The 22,997-nt window shown below is 38.9% G+C and overlaps 1 protein-coding gene across 5 annotated transcripts in view; it reads left to right on the top strand.

Annotated features, from left to right (window-relative positions):
* The window catches only part of NLGN1 (neuroligin 1), a gene marked incomplete at both ends in the record, with an annotated part of 512,046 nt that overhangs the window by 260,225 nt on the left and 228,824 nt on the right, over window positions 1-22,997 (top strand). The gene's annotated exons all lie outside the window — the stretch shown is intronic.

Genomic DNA, 22,997 nt, shown 5'->3' with positions numbered 1-22,997 from the left:
ATGAGTGCACGAGCATTTTAGTTCTCCCACCTGCCTATCTTCCCCCAACTCTCTGCTCTTCATTACTCTTCACCACTCCTGCTGCTGCCCCCAGTTGACTGTCTTCTTCCTTCTGCTGCTGGCCTAGGATCCAGGCACTGGGCAAGAATACAGCCTGGGACGTGTATAGCAAGCAGGGCAGGGCAACTCTGCCAAAAGAAGCTTGCTGGACCCAACCAGACAGGAGGCAGTGGGATGGGATTTTGATGTATAGCACTTTCCATCACCAGGTGAGGCAGAATAGATGGCGGTGGTACTCTAGGTGAAGGTAGATTCTATGTGAGAGTTGCTTTTTGGGGTGGTAGCAGAACTGGATGAAGCAAAGGGATGAAGGTTTCCCAGAAGTGCAGAGTGCATTCTTCAGCTTCCACTGGAAGTGCACCTGGAAACTCATCTTCCAGGCTTCAACAAGAAATGAAGGCAAGCCCAGTGCCTACTACCAGACCCTTTTCTCTTGTCCCAGCTTTCTTCCTGTAAAGTCTCATGAATGCCAGCAAATTGCAACATGCTGAAAGGCACAAAACTGGATCTCCAGGAATGGTTCAAGCGCACACTCATGGTTCAAGCTTATCACACATATCCCAGAGCTGCACCCTCGCTCATGCCCCAATCCCAGGCCAGCAACAGGAGGGAGAAGATGGTGAATTACAGCTGGGCGTGCTTTCTGCCCAAATGCTCATATGAAGGTTTGTTTTCAGATTTTCTTGTTTTCAGTATTTTTCCCCCTAATTTTCACAAACAAATTTGAAGTGAAGTTATCTAGGCTGGGGAACTGGAGATGTTTCATTGGAGGAGTCCAAATCAGTTGTATTGTGTTGGAACAAACCATGATATGGTTTGAATATTTTGTTCCATCCTCAGAACATAACATTTTGTGTCTGCTTTGAAACACTCAGAACAGTCCATTTGTTGCCTTCTATGACTAGGAACACCAGTCCCATTGCCATATGGAATGGCCAAGTTGGTCCTCAGATCCATTTGTTCCAATATTGGGGGGGGGGGGAATCTCTGAGAACACATGTGCTTTGTTTCCAGTCTAGAAACCCCTACTAAAAGCACATCTCCATAAAAAAGCAATAATGTTGACCTGCAAGCCTTATCACTTACATGGATTGACAAGAATTTGCTAGGGCAGCTTCCTCCACTGTAACATAGCACATTCTGATTGGGAATTCTGAAATTGTGGTCACAGATCTCCTTGAGATGGGAGGATGGTGGAAAAGACTTGGGAAAGTTGACATTTGATTTCAGGTAAGAATCTTTCCAAGGCTATATGGTGATTGCAGAAATTGTTTGCATGTAGTTGCCAAAAGCTATAGTATAGCCCATGAATTTCAATACAAAAATATGTGCTTTCGCTCTGTGCATGTGTTTAGGGTAAAAAAATCCTGGTACTATATCTCAGAAAAGAGTAATGGAAAGGGGTAAAACTGAAAGAGATCCAATTGCCAATTTCCATCTATCTAAGGGTCAGCTTGATCTGTACTTGCATTTAGCTATTATAAATGTGCTTTGATATCTGGTTATTGTTTTAATGTTCTGCACACATACACAATGAGCCATTCTCATTTTCACTAGAAAAGCAAACATTCATTCCATTAATGAACATGAGCTGGTGAAGTAGAAAGCTTGCAGTCCTAAATTTATCATTCAAATGAAGGGTTATTGTCCTATTCTTGCCTAAAAGATTGGCCTGGATTTCTGTGATTTGCAAACATTCTCCTTTGTCTTCCATCATATAGTCTGACAAATTGCCTTTGTCTTATTTGTGGAAATGAGACATAAGCAGTGTTGGAAAAATTTGTTGCAGTTCATTGCCATGACAGCTAATAGATGTACAGATTGGCAATTTGCTTAGTAGATTATCATTTACTGTCACATTTTTTTTAATTAAAATATGATTGTCCATTGTCTTTAATCTATTTTCATCATGGGTGACAAATTTCTTCTCCTTAGGCACTGTATTTCTCATCGCTGGGTGATTTTTACCCTACCCATTACACATTTTAAAAGGGAAACCCCATCACAGTAAGCAGTTGACTTTTATTCACTTGGGAGCTGTAACAGATTTTAAGTGGTTGATTTATCATCCTTGCCAGGGCACTGGTTATTCCAGCAGTTCTAACCTTGTGTAGCCATTACAAAATAGAAGTAATGGTCTGTGGGTTGCTTTGAATCTTCAGATCTCTCTCTTAGTTTGTTCAGACTGAGCTGCTTTGTTACTTATTGGTGCATAACTGGAAAAGGCTAAAAATAATAATGAAGTTTTTCTTGGTTGAAAGAAACTAATAGTTTCCATACGCAATAATTTATCTTGCTTTGTTTACACTTCTGTTGTGTTTCATTGATGAGAAGGTTAATTAAAAGCTGGATCTATCTGAACATGAAGAAAGATGGGAAAAATTACAACATGATAATGAATACTAATGTATGAAAAGCACATGTATAGTGTTTTAAAGCAGTGTTTCCCAACCTTAGGAACTTGAAGATGCGTGGACTTCAACTCCCAGAATTCCCCAGCCAGCATAGCTGGCTGGGGAATTCTGGGAGTTGAAGTCCACGCATCTTCAAGTTCCTAAGGTTGGGAAATGCTGTTTTAAAGTATGGTTATACACAAACCATCTAGATCTAGAGCTTCAGTAATATTCTACTTCAGTGTGAGCAGATTATCCCATTCAGCATTCAAGCTTCATTGCAATTTCAGTTCTCCCTTCATTTCCTCTCTTATTATCCTAAACTGGAAAGTTCTTAAGTTCATTTCTGTACATGTTTAACCTGTAATTAAATTTCATTTCTCCCTTTTCTAACAAGTGTGTTTTCATAATATTTTAAAATGATAATACCATCCTACAGATATTTCTTTGGAAATAAATCCCCTCAAGTTCAGTGGTGCTTCCTCCTGGGTAAATGTCTCAGAATTACAGCCTAAAAGTACATTCTGACAACCTTCACATTTTAATTACAATTTTCTCTCAAAGTAAACTCAGTAAATGTACCTTTTCTCTCAAGACTACCTATGCTAATGATATTTTATCTAAAAATGTTTATTAGGAACTTTGGGTGTTTATTTTGCCTGTGGTCTTGTTTATTTTTTAGTAATGTCAAATGCTGTGATCTTAAAGAGGAAATAGAATCACTAAATGTGTGTACTCATATATATCTTCAGTACATCTTATTGAAAAACATGGAATATAAAGTGTTGCTAAGTGATGGTAGTTCTGGCAATCCTAGTTTCTGTTGTTAAGTGAGGACCATGTTGATCATTAAGTGAAGACCTCACATGACAGTGACATCCGAATTCCTGCTGGCTTCCCCACTGACTTTACTTATGGGGAAGCCAGCAGGGAGCATCAGAGATACAATCACCTTACCACAGGGATTCTGCAACAGCCAGAAGCCAGAAAACTTCTAAATCTCCCTCATTTAGTGCTGTTGTGCCTTTGAATGATCACTGAGTAAAGCACTACATGTATATAAATAAATGTTCATTCAACATTCTTCACTTTATTTAGAGAGGAACTTATCTAGAACATCCAATTTTTTAAGAAAAGAAAATTCTTTCTTTCTTTCTTTCTTTCTTTCTTTCTTTCTTTCTTTCTTTCCTTCCTTCCTTCCTTCCTTCCTTCCTTCCTTCCTTCCTTCCTTCCTTCCTTCCTTCTCCAGAGGCATTCTAGGAACTGGTTCCCTAATCTTTCCTGTGGCTATCAGCTCTGCTTTCATAGTACCATCTCCAATTTGCCTTACCTCAGTGGTCCCCAACCTTTTGGGCATCAGGGACTGGTTACGTGGAAAGAGGTTTTTCCTTGGACTGGAGGAAGTGTGATTTTGTGTGTTACCTGCATCCTGCGGATGGGACTTTGCTTGTTTGTGTGGACCAGTTGTTAGCATGCTGCAGCCCAGTACTGGTCCATGGACCAGGTGTTGGGGACCTTGCCTTACCTCCTCTTAGTCTGTCCTTGTTGATTGGTGATTCTTCAAAGAAATCACAGTTGTTTATTGTTAGGTATATGTCTGTGGCCTAACTGGTTGGGTTGGCAATATATATATATGAACTACGATTGTATCATTGTTATAGAACTGTAATGTATCACTTTAACTATGTAATGCATTGCATCATAACTTCTAAAGATTGGCCAGCGTTGTTTCCTACGGCCATAAGAGGGAGCTAGAGACATAGCTTCTCTCTCTCTGTTACGTTCACTCTCACTTGCTGTTACTTGCTGTTTATCATGGTTTGTGGGTTTGCTACTGTTTTGCTAAACCTGTAGAACTGTGTTGACTTACGGACTGGTAAGAAGACTCTGTATCGGATAATCCTTGGACTGTTGTTATCTGCTATCTTTTTCATTACTCGTGTATGACCTGGACTGTTTTTTTTTTCCCCTGGACTGTGCTATTGTCTTATCCCACAAGTAAACTTTTTTTTTGTACAGACCTCAGTGTATCTGTGTGGTTGCTGTGTAGACCTAACTACTCTCAGTATCCTCTTTTTTGTGCAAGCTCTCTTTCGCTCCAGAGTTGCTCTGCTCATCCTTGTCATTTATACATGGATAAAATGATATCTGGATGCGAGAGACAAATATTTTTACCCCTGCAGAAAAAAACCAACAGGATTTGTGGCAATGCACCCAGATTCAAGGTATCTTCAGATGCCATGCCAGCCATGAAACTCGGGGGTGGGGGGAATCTTCTGTCCCCATTGCACAGATCAGGCCAAGGGCAGTGCAAACCAAGAAGCCCTCAGAACCAGTATAATAATTACATTCACCCTTTCTTCCTTCTTCCCTTATTGCTCTTTTCCTCCTGTCTTCTATCCAGCTTTGCTTTCTTTTTCTTCACAGTTAGGTTTAAGGGTGGCTGCAGAAGCAGCAGGGCCATTCTGAAATAAATTATAGGATTTGTTCGGATAGAACTTTTCATCAGGACACCATTTTGAAAATCGTAGTTGGGCTGTCCTGCAGTTGTTCAGATGTATGGACAGGCAATAAATAAATATTTTTTTTAAAAAGACAAAGAAATCTTTATATATATATAGGGATATTGAGAATCTTGAAAATATAAGCTGAATAGGCCATTTTGTCTGATGGCCTTTTTCTCAAGAGCGTATTTCTGCTTTTAAGCAGAGAAGTGATGAATTTTAAGTGAGTAATATGCGATTCATTCTATAGACTTCTTCTCCAGTTTGCCATTAAGGTTCTGAAATGCAGCTTGCTTACTTAGTGGAAATTTGCAGCCGTTAAAAGCGCCAATAGCTGATGAGAAACAATAAAGCAAGGAAAATGGACACAAAGTGAAGTATCTGTCAATTCAACCAAGAAAAGTGAGAGTTGGCAGGGGGCAGCATACAAATCTGGCCATAATTTTGTTGAACGATACTTGCACTTTCATAAATTTTCCTCATTTAATTATACCAACGTTATGAAGGCTTTTAACCACAATACTGAATCATTGTCAAAAACTAAAACTCTAGTCTTAAAAGGCAAGAATAATCTCAAAAGAGAAGCACAAGGAGTGTCAAATTCTTCTGGGTTTTATGTAGAGTGGAGGGCTTACAGAAAATATGTGGTCTCCAGATATAGTTAAGACTATCAGACCTGGCATCACAGACCATTGACCCTGATGGGATAGCTGATTTCAACTCCAAATGGCTTGATCATAATTTAAGAAAAGATTTTTTAGTTCAATATTATTGACAAGGGAGGAAGGAAGAAAAGAGAGTGATAGAAAGAAAGAAAGAAAGAAAGAAAGAAAGAAAGAAAGAAGAGAGAGGAAAGAAAGAAAGAAAGAAAGAAAAAGAAAGAAAGAAAGAAAGAAAGAAAGAAAGAAAAGAAAAGAAAAGAAAAAAAGAAAAGAAAAGAAAAGAAAAGAAAAGAAAAGAAAAGAAAGGAAAGGAAGAAAGAAAATTTGCTTAAAAGCATACCTTGTCCAGCAATTCGGTGGTCACCTTCCTGAAATGTTATGTTAAATCTCATTCTTGGCAATTCACCAATTATAGCAAGATATCCTATATTATACCTTTCCAAATTCTATAATATATATCTGTTCTAATAACCAACTTTCTTTTAAAAGTTAAAGATGTTAAGATGATAAATAGACGGTACTGGTAAAAAATAAAAATGTTTTGAAATGAACATTGTAAGTTTTGTAAACAGGATAATTACTATTGAAATAGGGAAATGTGGGTTACCCAAAAAGGAAGCTTTCTTCCATTTAGCATAGGCTAACCTAGATTACTTTATTGAAATTAGGTAAAATCTAAAAGCAGGATATTTATATGTATTAGTGAAAACATACGGTAATGATTATTTTTTTAATTGACTAGGTCACAATTAGAAATGTATTAATTTGATAAACTTGACTATGTTATAACTAAGGGAATCGGAGAGGGAATCCTTGTTGATGTAACCTGAACTATTTACAAATAACTTGTTATTTGATATTGTTTCTTTTGATTACCCAGCCAACATATTGCTTCACAAATATTTGAATGTAAATATTAAAAAAAATAATAAAACTTGTATATAAAAAAAATCTCATTCTTGGCATCTTTCTTAAGCTTATAATAAGAAATGATGTAAATGTCTCCAGGCTAAAGTCTTTTGCTCCTGGTCAAATGAGTGAGTGAGTGAGAAGACAATATCAAAAGGTATTCATCTTGGGCTGTGGGGAAGACTGTGCAGGCAGAACAGCTTTAAAAGGTATCTGGGGGAATGAATTGTGGCTCATGAAATCTTACTGCTGCAGTTTGTGGCCCTTTATCCCTTGCCCCTAACCATGGGACAAACATTCCCATACAGAAGTTTCTTTCTGGAGCAGCCCCATTATATTGCTTTTGTCTCATTCTCAGCCCACGAGTGAAATAACCTTAACTGACTGTATTGACCAGACTTAGCCCATAGAGGCAGGATATATATCAGTGATGGGGAAAGCAAATACAGTAACATGCTGCTTTTTTCCTGTGAGCTCAAGGATGGAATGGAAGATTCTTCAAGTTGGAGAAAGTCACTCTTAGATGGGTGTTGCTTCTTCTCCAGCAGACTAAAAGAGCAGGAATGTCCATTCAGCTATTACTGATTGATGTTTATTAAGCTATCTGCCATTGTGCATCTATCCTCCACACCACTGAAAGCTTACATTATCTGCTCATGTAGCTAAATTAGCATTCTCTCCTGACCAGGGTCATAGAATCACAGGGAAATAAAAGATGTGAATCTTTTCACATTTGATCTCCACTCAGGGCATCCGTTGTTAACCTTCATTATGAAGATGACTATAGCCTTGGTTAATAGCAGCTTCCCAGAGATATTTATCACTGGAATTGCTGCATGACCCATGCATGATCCATAACAGTGTAACATGTAGCATTGCCATGAAGTGAACAGGTCTTTCCGGAGTGAAACCTTTGCAAACTTATTTTCCAGTATGTTATGGGAAAAATCCACCCTATCCACTGCATTTGATGCTAAAGCATTCTACAAGCATTCTACATTTGATTATCCAACTAGATAACCTTATCAATGCTGATGTTACCTAGATGCATAATGAAATATCTGCAAGCAAACAACTAAGCACAGAAAGAGCCAAGGACCCCACAGTTTAATCCTGAGCTACAAATATTCCCTTTTATTGGAATATTGAATGGCCATTTTTGCTAACTTTTTCTCAAAATTGTACAAAGTCGCATAGATCACAGCTTCCAGGGGTGAGGTCCAAGGTGGCACTTTATTATAATATATTTTCCTAATTCTGGCCCAGATCTCAATCAAAACTCCATGTAAATAGTGTTTAGTAAAGTATTCTGGGGGTCTACCTCTTTCCCACCATAGGTGGGCATGCCACCCCTGCTGGAGATCATGGTCTTCAATTACCAACAAACATTTACGTGCCAATATGACCCATTCACAAATCCATACCAGGATTGGTGAAGTAGCTGGATTACGAATAAATAAAGAAAAAATGAATATTATAGTTAAAAACATGATGGGAATACAGAGATTAGAACTACAAAATACTTTGGGCTTCCAGATAGTTTGTAAAATTAAATATTTGGGTATATGGCTGTCCGATAGATGTTTCTCAATAAAGGTGGATAATCATTTAAAATTGGTCGGACAATTGGAGAAAGACTTAGAGAAATGGGGTAAGCTACAACTTTCGCTAATGGGTCGGATAGCTTTGATCAAAACCCAGGTCTTGCCTAGATTGGTATTCCTTTTTCAGATGGCCCCGGTTAGATTAGATAAAACTTTTTTTAGGAATTTGGATAGGAGTACCAGTAGATTTCTTTGGCAGGGCAAGAAACCCCGAATTAGATTAAAAATGATGCAGAAACCGAAAGAACAAGGTGGATTCAGGGTTCCAAATTGGCAAAACTATTACAACTTTTCTTGATATGTGTCTTAATGGGGTATATGGTTTGACTATTTTAGTGGTACAGGGCCAACTAGATAACAGCATGGTCTAGTCTGTGGATTCTTTCTTGCAAAGTCTTTCTAATAAAGTTTAGGAAATCTCTTCATATTCTTCTGCAAGAAACTATGGCGTACTTTCTGAAGACCGTCATTGTTAAACTTGCAAGGATATGATAGAAACATTCTCAGTGGCTTGACCAACCAAAACAATCCTACTTCACAAATACACATTGCATGACCTTAAGAAGGCTTTTTTGCCTTTTGTCTACAGCCAGAGGTTCTGCAAGAAAAGGTTTCATAATCTCTTCTTATCAAACAATGTTTGAAGCTAAAGTAAACTTTGATTACAGAGACAGTAGACCTTGTTTGCTTGACTTGAAATCCATCATGCTGTGAAAAAGTGAGGCTTGCTATACCTTAAAATACAGATTTATTGGGGTATAAAGCTTTGCAATCTTCAGAACACCACTTCTGACAAAGTGGTCTCTTTTTTACACAATCCTATGACCCAAATTATTTATTGGGTATTCTGGCATCTTAAGGATTTATCTTATTTTTACTAGAACAGATGAACATGCCTAGACCACTTGCATGAAAAATCAGCCTGTAAATCTTTCTGCCAGGTTAACTAGAAATTGTAATTTTGGCATACAGCACAGGGCCAATTGACTGTGATCAAAGAAATCCATTCCTTTGCTGTCTAGCAGAGGATGCTAAAAGCATCTCAGGTGGTTGGGGTTACATCTTCAGCTAGATCTTGAACGTTTGGCCTATCCATTCATATTCAATGAACATTCAACTTTTTGTTACCCCCCCCCCCAAGAGAATGCATATGGAAATTGTATAGGTGCAGAATGCAAACATCTAAAAGTTAGTTTAGTATGGAAGTTAAAAGTTTCATCCTTTTACCATATATTTTTTTCTATAAGGAGAAGAGCCTTTGTTGATGGGACTCTTGTCCTCTGGAGCATCATGTCACCAGATGTGATATCTGTCTCCATCCTTCCTGCCTTTGTGAAGGGTCTGAAAATCTGGTTCTGCCAGTTAACTTGGGGTCCTGATGGAGACACGCTATGCTGGAAGTGATTGGTTGAGTGAGAGACACAAGTCCGCCCTCGTGCCACTGGTTTTTAACTTTTACTTAATTGTTAATTTCAATGCATTTTGTGTTTTATATTTATACTTTTATGCCATTGTAGGCCACTGAGAATCATTTAGGATAGTGAGACGGGTGACACATAAATTTAATAAATAAATAATCATGTGGTCCCACTATCTCCTTTATAGTTGTTTTTCCCAGCCTCCACAAAACACCCACACCTCAACTCATCCCTGCCTCCCTTCCTCCCTCCCTCCCTTCCTTCCTCCCTCCCTCCCTCCCTCCCTCCCTCCCTCCCTCCCTTCCTTCCTTCCTTCCTTCCTTCCTTCCTTCCTTCCTTCCTTCCTTCCTTCCTTCCTTCCTTCCTTTTTTCTCCTCTCTTCCAAACACAATACAGATAATATTAAAAGTTTCTTAGGTTGCATTTATCTGCTGTTAAGAACTGGTGGGGAGCACCAACTGTATTAGAGTCCAAATAAGTAAAAAAAAAGAGGGCTGAAAGGCCATGACTGACAGACTTGATTTGCAGAATCCTGAGCGCTGCCGCCCCCCCCCCAAAAAAAAGGATTCAAGGGAAAAAGAGGAGAAAATGAAATAAATCATAATATCACAGCACTGTATACAGTATTTGTAGGAAAAGGACTGACAGGATCTAGGGGTGCAATAAAAAGGGGATTCAGCCTAGAATCATTATGTAGTCACAAGCAAAATTAAGTCCAACCTCCCTCCCTTGAGTGCAATTGGCCCTTACCTAAGTCTAACCAGGTGTTGACTGTTAGTTGAGAAGATTCCTATGCATAGACTTTAGCAATAAATCAGTTTAACTGAATCTTCATGTGTGGATGTGGTCTTTGGGGCCTGACAATACTCTGAAGATCTAAATGCTCACAATCATTGGATAAAATAAAATAAAACACTGGGGGGAAAATCACATACAGGTGAAACTCGAAAAATTAGAATATCATGCAAAAGTTCATTTATTTCAGTAATGCAACTTAAAAGGGGAAACTAATATATGAGATAGACTCTTTACATTCAAAGCAAGATAGTTCAAGCCGTGATTCGTCATAATTGTGATGATTATGGCATACAGCTCATGAAAACCCCAAATCCACAATCTCAGAAAATTAGAATATTACATGCAATCAATAAAACAAGGAGTGTACATAGAACAATATTTGACCTCTGAAAAGTATAAGCATGCATATGTACTCAGTACTTGGTTTGGGCCCCTTTTGCAGCAATTACTGCCTCAATGCAGCGTGGCATGGAAGCTATCAGCCTGTGGCACTGCTGAGGTGTTATGGAAGACCAGGATGCTTCAATAGCAGCCTTCAGCTCTTCTGCATTGTTCGGTCTCATGTCTCTCATCTTTCTCTTGGCAATGCCCCGTAGATTCTCTATGGGGTTCAGGTCAGGTGAGTTTGCTGGCCAATCAAGTACAGTAATCCCACGGTCATTGAACCAGGTTTTGGTGCTTTTGGCAGTGTGGGCAGGTGCCAAGTCCTGCTGGAAAATGAAGTCAGCATCCCCATAAAGCTCTTCTGCGGAAGGAAGCATGAAGTGCTCCAAAATCTCCTGGTAGACGGCTGCGTTGACCCTGGACTTAATGAATCACAGTGGACCAACACCAGCAGATGACATGGCTCCCCAAATCAACACAGATTGTGGAAACTTCACACTGGACTTCAAGCATCTTGCACTGTGTGCCTCTCCATTCTTCCTCCAGACTCTGGGTCCTTGGTTTCCAAATGAGATGCAAAAGTTGCTCTCATCAGAAAAGAGGACTTTGGACCACTGAGCAACAGACCAGGTCTGTTTTTCTTTAGCCCAGGTAAGATGCTTCTGACGTTGTTTGTTGTTCAGGAGCGGCTTGACAAGAGGAATACAACATTTGAAGCCCATCTCCAGGATCTGTCTGTGTGTGGTGGCTCTTGATGCACTGACTCCAGCCTCAGTCCACTCCTTGTGAAAGTCCCCAACACTTTTGAATGGCCTTTTCCTGACAATCCTCTCCAGACTGCTTGTGCACCTTTTTCTTCCACACTTTTCCCTTCCACATAACTTTCTATTAATGTGCTTTGATACAGCACTTTGGGAACATCCAACTTCTTTTGCAATTACCTTTTGAGGCTTTCCCTCCTTATGGAGGCTGTCAATGATGGTTTTCTGCACAATTGTCAGGTCAGCAGTCTTCCCCATGATTGTGATTCCTACTGAACCAGACTGAGAGACCATTTAAAGGCTCAGGAACCCTTTGCAGGTGTTATGGCTTAATTAGCTGATTAGAGTGGGACACTTGGAGCCTAGAATATTGCACCTTTTCACAATATTCTAATTTTCTGAGATTGTGGATTTGGGGTTTTTATGAGCTGTAAGCCATAATCATCAGAATTATGACAAATCACAGCTTGAACTATCTTGCTTTGCATGTAATGAGTCTACCTCATATATTAGTTTCCCCTTTTAAGTTGCATTATTGAAATAAATGAACTTTTGCACGATATTCTAATTTTTAGAGTTTCACCTGTACTTTTACTTCTTTCAGGGAAGGCTGCTGTTAATGTTTTGCCTTATTTTCACTCTGCATTCAATTCTCACAATTCTTACTCCAGCTGTTATGCACAATGCACACCCTGTGTGCAGTGGGGAGGAGTTTGATTTCTATCAAGCCATTCAACTTCACAAATTCGGTGATAACTCGATGTGCTATTTTATTCATCTACTAAATCTTACCTTTACATTAAATTTATGTGAGCTGTGGTTCAGGAGCAGGTTGTTAACTACAGCAATTTGTGCCACACAAATAAAGATAATTTATTTGCTTTTCTTCAGAAGAAAAGGAATAATGGGAAAGTGCTAATCAATATGACAGAATGGCATAGTTGTAAAGGGCAGAAACTATTTATATCTAAATTTCTGTTTAATTGTTACCTATTCTTGTAGGGTTTTTTAAAAAAAAATAGAATAAGTTATGTCTAGCAACAGATATGTATGTGTTTCTCTGTGTGTGTATGTGTTTCATATAAATAGACTAGAAAAGAATAGAATAGAATACAACAGAACAGGAATAGAGTAGAATTAGAATTAGAATTAGAATTAGAATTAGAATTAGAATAGAATAGAATAGAATAGAATAGAATAGAATAGAATAGAATAGAATAGAATAGAATAGAATAGAATAGAATAGAATAGAATAGAATAGAATAGAATATTCTTTATTGGCCACGTGTGATTGGACATACAAGGAATTTGTCTCTGGTGCATAAGCTATTAGTGTACATAGAAACAACAAAGTAATATAATCATAAGATACCAATAGTAGAAGGTAAAAGGAAAGATGAGAAAGATAATAGCAACACAGCCCTATTGCATGGGTAAGTATCTTAAGTGCTGTATGTATGTAGTGTGTGTGTGTGTGTGTGTGTGTGTGTAACACTATGTAAAGAGAGATAGATAGAAATGAATACAGACATAAATCATGCATAACACGAGATTTATCTGTAGCAAAGTCCATTAAAATTTTATGAGCACTGAACAACAGGATAAGGTGTACCATTTATAAATGATGTTTTAAGGCCCTTGGCCATTTTGATGGGTAATCTGTCACACAAATGGAGCCCTACAGATACTCTTGTAATTGTTCACTGTGTTGTTATAAGAACTGGTTTCTAGATTAATAAATATTCAAGGGCCCCTTTATGTAAAGAAACTTTTGCAGACTTCCCTTATCAGTGAAACCAGCCACCTTCTCCTGGGTTCACTGGTTCACATGGAGAATCAGAAAGCTAAATATCAGGAGATATATTATAATTAGGGGATAGACTTATAGGTTCAAAGAGTTGTCTTGCTATGGCTGTGTTCCTCTCTCTCTTTCTGAAAGTAGTGTAGGTAGTATAATTAATTGAAACCAGAATTTCTGTTGCTAAGCAAGGTGGTCATTAAGTGAATCACGGTCAGAAGCAAGAAGTCAGGAGCAAGGGTTGTTCAAAATGAGTACAAGTTTATTCCATGCTGCCTCTAAACAATAATCTGAACAACTAAGAGTCAAGGCAGATTGGCAGTAGATAAGAATCAACACAATTCAAGAAATGCTGGTCTTAAATCTTTTGTGGGCATGAAGGGACTGCAGTTATTAAGTGAGTTGCACAGTCCTTAAGTGAATCCAACTTCCGCCTTTGACTCTGCTTGTCAGAAGCTGGTTGGGAAAGGTTGCAAATGACAATCACATGATGCCAGAACACTGCAGCCAACGTAAATACATGCTTGTCACCAAGGACCCAAATTATGATCACTTGGCTGTGAGGATGCTATGACAGTTGTAAGTGCAAAGAGCCCAAGTCACTTTTTTTCACTGTTGTAACTTTGATTACTGAATGAATGATTGTAAACTGAGGAATACTACTGGAAAACTTCTGCTTGTCAGCTTAAAAGTTGTCCTTTGGAAAAATAATAATAATAATAATAATAATAATGACAACAACAACAGCAGCAGCAGCAGCAAATAAATAGATAAATAAATAAATAAATAAATAAATAAATAAATAAATAAATAAATAAATAAATAAATAAATAAATAAAGTTGGGAGGGACCTAGGAGGTCATCTAGTCCAACCCCCTGCTCAGGCAGGAAACCCTATACCATTTCAGACAAATGGCTGCCCAGTCTCTTCTTAAAAACTTCCAGTGTTGGAGCATTCACAGCTTCTGGGGGCAGGTTGTTCCACTGATTAATTGTTCTAACTGTCAGGAAGTTTCTCCTTAGTTCTAGGTTGCTTCTCTCCTTGACTAGTTTCCAACCATTGCTTCTTGTCCTGCCTTCAGTCGCTTTGGAGAATAGCTTGACTCCCTCTTCTTTGTGGCAGCCCCTGAGATATTGCAAAACTGCTTTCATGTCACTCCTCATCTTTTTCTTCTTTAGACTAGACATACCCAATTCCAGCAACCGTTTTTATATGTTTTAGCCTCCAGTCCCCTGATCATCTTTGTTGCTCTTCTCTGTACTCTTTCTAGAGTCTAGAGCTGCATACATTTGTATGAAAGTGTATGAAATTTCTGGGAAGATCTATTCACAGATTTGAATTCACTAACATCAGTGTGCAGTAGAATAGAATAACAAGAGTTGGAAGGGACCTTGTAAGTCATCTACTCCAACCCCCAACCAAGCAGGAGACCCTATACACCATTTCTGACTGTCTCTTCTTGAAAGCTTCCAGTGATGAAGCACCCACAACTTCTGAAGGCAATCTATTCCATTAGTTGATATTTGTTTATGGTTCCAGGCTGTAATGGATTGAATAATGGAGAATAAGATGAACTCAAAACAAGGTGCCACTCAACTCATGAGCTGGACGTCAGAACTTGGGAGCCCATACCTGTTCATATGGGACATAACTTCTGATTATGGAACAGGTTTATAGCTTGAAGTTCTCCTGGATCCAATACTGGTGCTAGATAGCCACATAAAATCTCCCACCAGGGGGGCTTTTATCCCTTTCAGTGTTGGTCTTATTTACTGCATTAATTAGTTATTTTATATCTATTTATTTTATATCTGTCATGCTTTTAATACTGCTTTAGCTGTGTCTTTATAAGGTTCCTGGAGCCATTAAGGAGGTACAGGTCAAATATGCTTTTTTAAAAAGAACATAAAATAATAAAAGGTTAGAGAAAAGCATAGAATGTAAATAAATTGTGACCTGCAGTTCTGTGAGAGACAGAAGAATAGGCCAACTTGCAATTTCTTTTTTCTTCTTTTTTTGGTAGTTTGAAATTCTGTTTTTATCATCAAATCCAATAATCTATTTATATAGAAATTTCTGAATTTAGTAGTAAAAACTCAGTACAGGTTACAACCATTTGTTTAGCACTTATTCAAAGTTACAGTGGCACTGAAAAAATGGCTTACCAACCTGTCCTCATACTTACAACTGGTCCTCATGCTTACAACTGTTGCAAAATCCCATGTGATCAAAACTTTGCAGCTGGTATGTATATACAATGGTTACAGCATGCCAAAGTCATGTGGTTGTCATTTGTGATCTTTGCAACTTGGCTTCCAACAAGTAAAATCAATGGAAAACTTGGATTCGTTTAATGACCATGTGATTTACTTAACAGCTTGACAGAAAAGTTCACAAAATTGGTTATGGCTCACTTTACAACTGCCTTGCTTGGCAATGGACGATCTGGCTCCAATTGTGATTGTAAGTCAAGGACTACCTGTAAGTAAATGTTCTCAAGTATTACAGGGAAAGCATCAGATACGAGTTGCAAAAATCCAGAAAGTTTTCAATATCTCTTTGCTGCCATCCAATGTTTATCCAGCTTTGATCTGATACCCTATGGCTGGCGAATACACTTAGGCAATTCTTTTCCCATAATGTTTTGTAATTCCCAAAAATATTCTGTGCTGTACAATTGGCAAACCTTTCTGTAGCAAAATAAAGTTGGCAAACTGTGTTGCCAAGAGAGAGAGAGATATCTTTGATATTACCTTATCTGGAAGAAGAAGAAAAACCTGGCACTAATTTTGTTCTGTACAGGGGTGTACCAGATTGAAATTACGAAAGGGCTGAGACGTCAAGCTGTCATCCTGTTTTAATTTCCCCAAACCATCAACTAGTGAAAAGAAGAATTTTCCTTAATGAAGTGGTTAATTTGATTAAAGAGGCTGCCTATTATAGGCACTTTAAGCTCTTCTGTTCTGTAGATTAGTTTAGCCAGACCTCACACACACCCCCCACACACACAAAAAGGTCCTCTGTTAATGCAAACAGAGCTATGCAAAAGAGTAACTAGCTTGGTAGCAAAAAGCAGCACTTAGGGGCTTTAAAGAACTAATTAGCTAAACGAATTAACACCCGGGTCGCTGGAGCCGGTGAAGATGGCATCTGTTCCTGCCATGTTGCTGCCACTGCAAGGGGTGCAGTTTGATATCTCTGGTAGGCTCTTCATGATTTGGAAAAAGAAGGAAAATGACACATTACGGAAAACATCTTCTATTCCTGGTTTGGGCAAGGCTTCCAACCATATGTGATCTTTTCCTATTCATCCTATTAGCAAAGAGACCACAGGTTGCTTGAATGTGAAATACTGTAGAATATTGCATGGGGCAACAGAATGATTAACTCAACCTTTTTTCGAATATTCTTCCAGCTCTTCTAAGGCAGAGATAGCATCAATAAGGAAAGGATTTAAACTGTCCAGCAAAGAGTGTCTAAATTGGGTTGAGCTAATGCAGCAGATTAAAAGAAAGAAACAATTTAAACGATATAAAAAAGTCAATCAATCAGAAGAGAATGAGAAAGGACCTTGGAGGTCTTCTAGTCAAATAGCTATTCAGACAAATAGCTGCCCAGTCTCTTCTTAAAAACCTGGAGTGATGAAGCACCCACAACTTCTAAAGGCAAGCTGTTCCACTGGTTAAGTGTCCTCACTGTTAGGAAGTTTCTCCTGAATTCCAGGTGGTTTCTCTCCTTGATCAGTTTCCATCCAGTGTTTCTTGTCTTGCCTTCTGCTGTTTTGCTAAAATAAGTAATCCATTTATTTGGGTAGAATGGCAAGCCTGGGTTGACAAGTGTTTTTAAGTGGTTTCCTTTGCACTGAATTCTCTGGGGTACCCAGAATCTCGGTATATTGACCAGCGGTTCCCAACCTTTTCTATACCCTGCACCCCTAGAACGCTTCTGATATATTCTCAAACCTCTTTCAAAAGTTTGAAATAATGGCAACAAATTATGAATATACACTATAATTTTGAAAACCCAAGTTTTTGCACCCCCTGGAATATCATCTTGCACTCCTCCTGGGAAGAGTTCTGTTATCATTGACAGGAATTGGTTCCTGCTGGGTTAGTAGTCTCACAATGAGCAAAAACCAGCTGACACATATTTGGTGTTACAGAGATAGGCAATATATTATTCCTCCTTCAAGGTAGACTAGACCAGGTGTCTTCAAACATGGCCCTTTTAAGACTTGTGGACTTCAACTCCCAGAATTCCTCAGCCAGCATGCCTGGCTGAGGAATTCTGGAAGTTGAAGTTCACAAGTCATAAAAGGGCCGAGTTTGAAGACCCCTGGACTAGACTATAAAGCCAGTGCCATGTAGAGCAGTCTTATTTTGATTGTAAAGCTATAATGACAGAACCTTCAAGGCCATTCACTACAGGGAGTCCTTGACTTGCCACCACAATTGAGCCCAAAATTTCTGCTGTTAAGTGAGGCATTTTTAAAGTGAATTTTGCCCCATTTTATAATGTTTCCTGCCAACATGGTTAAGTGAATCAGCACAGTTGATAAGTTAGTAGCATGGTTGTTAAGTGAATCTGGCTTCTCCATTGACTTTGCTTTTTAAAAGGTTGCAAAAGGTGATCGCATGACGTTGGGACACAGCAACGGTCATATGTATGAGTCAGTTGCCAAGGATCTGAATTTTTATCACATGATCACAGGGATGTTACAAAGGTTGTAAGTGAGAAAAATGGTCATAAGTCACTTTTTTCAGTGCTGTTGTAACTTTGAACTGCCACTAAATGAACTGTTGTAAGTCAAGGACTGCCTGTATTTCTGCCGGTGGAAGGTAAGAAGATGGTATAGAAAAAGGTGCACCCCATTCCTAAAATCAATCAGGCCATCTTAAAATCCATTCACCTATGTTGAAAGACTTCTAGTCACTTTAGAAGTCAGATTGGGCCCAAGATGTGGATTGGATTGGCCAGACTTGAAGTGATATTTAAAATGCCGAGAGCCGAGATGAACTTTCACTTGAATTGGCAGGATCAGTCCATACAATAGAAGTTTAAAACAGGGGTCTCCCAACTTGGCAACTTTAAGATTTGTGGACTTCAACTCCCAGAATTCCTCAGCCAGCCATGGGAGCTCAAGTCCACAAGTCTTAAAGTTGCCAAGTTGGAAGATCCCCAGTTTAAGGGAATGAAGTTAAGGTTAATGCCTGGCCACAGTGAAGAATATGTGAGCTGAATGGCAACCCCAGGTAGTTTAGCAGGCAGACTGGAATTAGATGATAAAACTCATTGGCCAATTTTCATGTACTGATGAAAGAGCCGTCATACCTCTCAACTGCTTGTCTGCATTGAAGTTAGTGCATTGTATATTGTCTGTAACAACCTCAGAAGTAGCAGACAGGTCACAGAATGTACAAAGCCCTTTAAAAGACTGTAATGTGCTTTGAAGCCACCTGCCTCAATTTGCCACTTTGATTTGTAATTCTGCTTCAGTCTGCCAATGTGATCGAAGTCTCACTAAACAGAAGCCATCCTTAAAAAGCTTTGCACAGCCTTCCTGCATTCTCCCAAACAGCAAATTTTATAAAGTCTCGTTATGGCCCCAGGTGCAAATGTTAATTCAACTTTAAACAGAATTGTATAATATTTTAAATATTGGTAAATATGTATAAACCCTCCCTTTAGCTTTGGGTCAACCTTTGTAGGTGGCATCTTATTTTTATGCTAATAAAGAACAGTCCTGAATATTCCTTTCACCTGCATCAATGCTAAATACAACTTCTCTCCAGTGTAAGCTATATTAGATAAGACAGTCTGGATGGTTACTATCAAGAAAGAAAATGCTGAATGCTGTTCAGGCCATTAAAACATGGATGCAACAAGCAATAAAGAAGATAATACCCAGGAAATAGTTAAATACTATTTAATACAAGTCCTTAACATACAACCACAATTTGGACCAGAATTTTGGTTGCTAAACAACGTGGTTATTAAGCAAGTTTTCACATGGCTGGAGTCAATTTTATTATGGTTTTTACTGCCGGTGTTAAATGAAACAAGGAGTCATTAAGTGAATCTGGTGTCCCTCATTGACTCTGTTTGTCAGAAGCCAGCTGGGAAAGTTGCAAATCATAATCAGGTGGCCACAGGATGCCGCAACTGTTGTAAGTGTGAGCTGGTTGCCAAGCACGCAAATCATGATTGTGACCATGGGGGCAAATAGGGTATTCCTGAGGTTGAAAATGGGTCATAAGTCACTTTTTTCAGTGTTGTTGTAACTTTGAACGGTTATTAAACAAATGGTCCTAAGTTAAGGATTACCTGTATCTTTATTGTGCAAAACAAGAGCAGATTTAGGGCATTTTTTATAGTATTTGCTTTTTCTTGGGTTTCCTCAGTCACAGTTACTATTGAATGATATTGAACCATGGCTTCCAAACCTACTGATTGTCCTGATCTTATTTAAGAATAAATACTATTGAGATACCTCAAAAACTGAAATACCTTTCACCTCTGTTTGCTTTGGTTCTTTTGCAAGGGGTAATGGGCATCTCCCAACCCCGATACAATTGCCCTTCTCTTTGGCCTATCAAAATTCCCTTTTTTTGTTCTGTCTTCCTGGGTTCTTCTTCTCTTTTCTTTTCAGCCGACTTCTTTATATTTGTACTTCCTGCATTTTTTAATATCTGCTCTTTCTTCCCCATATAAACGTGTCAGGATCCTTCCCTCTGTTGGGTAACCTTCATCCTCTGTTCTGCATCAGAGGGCAACTGTTGCTGTGTGAGCTGACTTCATGTAGCATTATCCTTCCCCTTTCAACCATAAAGATAGCTTGTGAATTAGTACAGATGCCACTCGTAACAAAAGTGTCCTCCTATCCATGGAAAAGTGCAAAAAATACATGCTGCAAGCAGATTAAAATGTATTTATGTCTAGCACCAGCCTTTCTGCGTTAAAAAGCTGGCTAGGCATTATGATCTACATAACGGTCTCTGTTCTCCGAGTCCTCTATCTTCAGCACATGCAAGGAGGTTTTCAGTGTTGTTCCCAGCTGTGAAAGATTCACCCGTGATCATTCTACTTAACCTTTGTCTTAGAAGTAGAATCAAGATGCACATTATCGGGCTGATTTCTTAACAGCTGATGAATGTTTGCATTTCATTTTAATTTCCTTTTAAAATTCCATTTTGTCTTTGGTATTTTAAGCACTTGCAGCAACTCTGAGTGCTCGGTTGAATAGAAAATTAGAGGATATGGCAAATAGAAAAACATTGTGCAAAGAAATAACTTAGTGGGGAGCCTCCTCTATCTGTGGAGTTTCTCCATCTAGCTAAAGGCTTTTTTATTCTCCAGGGCTGTCAAGGACTTGGAAATCAACATGACAGGTGAGCACCTTAGACACATGAAGGGTAGAGGGTGGGGTTGATGAAGAACAGTTACAGGAACTGAGTATGTCTAGTCCAGGGGTAGGCAACCTTGGCTCTTTTATGACTCATGGACTTCAACTGCCAGAATTCCTGAGTCCCAGAATTCCTGAGTCACAGTGAGCATAGCCGACTCAGGAATTCTGGGAGTTGAAGTCCATGAATCATAAAAGAGCCGAGGTTGCCTACCCCTGGTCTAGTCTAATGAAAAGAAGGATTAGGGGAAACATGATAGCAATGTTCCGATGTTTGAGGGACTCCTACAAAGATGGGGTGGGTGGGTTTAAAACTATTTTCCAAAAGACAAGACAAGAAACATTGGAAGGAAACTAACCAAGGAGAGAGGAACCTAGAACTAAGGAGAAATCTTCAAATGGTGAGAGAAATCAACCAATGGACAGTTTGCCTTCAGAGGCTGTGGGTGCCCAATCACTGTAGGCTTTCAAAAAGAGACTGGCCAACCATTTATCTGAGGGTTCCTTGGTGCTCTCTGAGTTTGCTTGCTTTCTTGTGGATGTTTCATTACCCTAACTAGGTAACATTATCAGTGCTAACCATTTATCTGAAATGGTATAGGGCAGGGGTAGGCAACCTTGGCTCTTTTATGACTCATGGACTTCAACTCCCAGAATTCCTGGAATTCTGGGAGTTGAAGTCCATTAGTCATAAAAGAGTCGAGGTTGCCTACCCCTGGTATAGGGTCTCCTGCTTGAGCAGGGGGTTGGAGTAGAAGACCTCCAGGGTCCCTTCCAACTCTATTATTCTGTGTTCTGTGTCATGATAATTTTCTGTATCCGCTGGATCTATCTATCCTGTTCCTGCTTACTAATGTCTAAAGGGGTATACATTATAATAATGAAAGTGCTATTATTTTGCATTTAGAATGGTTCACTTACTTTGCACATTTTCAGAAAAGGACGGGACAAGAAAATCAATCTAGTGCCCACGTATTAATGTAGAAAACTAAAATCCATGACCAGATACTGAAATACAAATTAAGACAGCTACCCGTTTAATACTGCAGAAGAATTCTTGGCCATTAAACTCTCCAGGTTATGTTAGGTTAGTGTCCATGTCCACTATCCCAAGGAACGAAAATGGCACACCTTACTTATTGCTTTTGGAAAATAGGCCGTCATTATGCTAAAGAGACAAGAGTCACGATTTATTTATTATGGTAAGCGTGGCAGTGACGGAGCATATCACTTGATATGTTCCAGAAGTCTCACAGGAAAAGCTATGAATCAACCCAATAATCACAGTATTACTATTTTTACCCTTCTTTTTTGTGTTTTTCAGTTCAGTTGAGGAAAGCATTAGCTCTTGAGGTTTTCTCCTTTTATCAAGGCAGAAGAGTCCAGGGTGAGTGGCACAGATAAAGATAAATGCAGAGAGACATGCACACACAGGCATAATATACATGCAGAGAAAACACTTAGCAGTCTTTTATTGTGAGTTTTCCACACTAGCCCATGTTGGGGTTGGCTCCCCAAGACTATTGCTATATTTCATCTTTCAGCTTTCTTTTTTTCCTTCATGCCATCTGACTCTTGCCTCTGGCTTTTGTAATTCTCCATCTGCCAAGCTTTTATCTTTCTACCCTCAATTTCTATACAATTCCGGCAGGAACTGAGCTGGTGTTATTGAGTGACTTTTGAAGGATTATGCACATGTTTTTGCTGTCATTTATTTCAACAAATTAGAGGCTGTTAAAAGACATCACTGCAGCCAAGAATGTTTTTCCAAGGATACGTCCAGAACATTGAATGGGAAATGGTACAGGAAAGAAGAGTATCACTTCTAAGTATGACCTCATCATGTTCACACCTGTAGGCTATGAATTTTTGAAATATTCAGCTTGAAACACAGTACTATATAATAGAACCATGGTGGTGCAGTAGTTAGAATGAAGTATTGCAGGCTAATTCTGCCAACTGCCAGCAGCTCAAGGTTGACTCAGCCTTCCAGCCTTCTGAGGTCAGTAAAATGAGGACCCAGATTGTTGGGGCCAATACGCTGACTCTGTAAACCACTTAGAGAGGGCTGTAAAGCACTGTGAATCGGTATATAATTCTAAGTGCTATTGCTAATATAGCCTGGAGATTATGAGAACTGCCTTTTTCAAAGATTTGGGTGAGGAGGGGAGTGGTATATAATTACATCACCAGATCAGTTGATTGAACATATTTGTGAACCTCATTATTATGAAACTGCATGTAGTTTGGGCTGGGGAGGCATCTATGTGATGCATTTGAAATATACTGTAGCTAATCCTTGA

Source organism: Vipera berus (genome assembly GCF_964194415.1).
Source record: "Vipera berus genome assembly, chromosome: 5".
NCBI classification, from domain to species: Eukaryota; Metazoa; Chordata; class Lepidosauria; order Squamata; family Viperidae; genus Vipera; species Vipera berus.
Note: the sequence above shows the minus strand (reverse complement) of the source record. Positions and strands in the feature narration are given on the sequence as shown.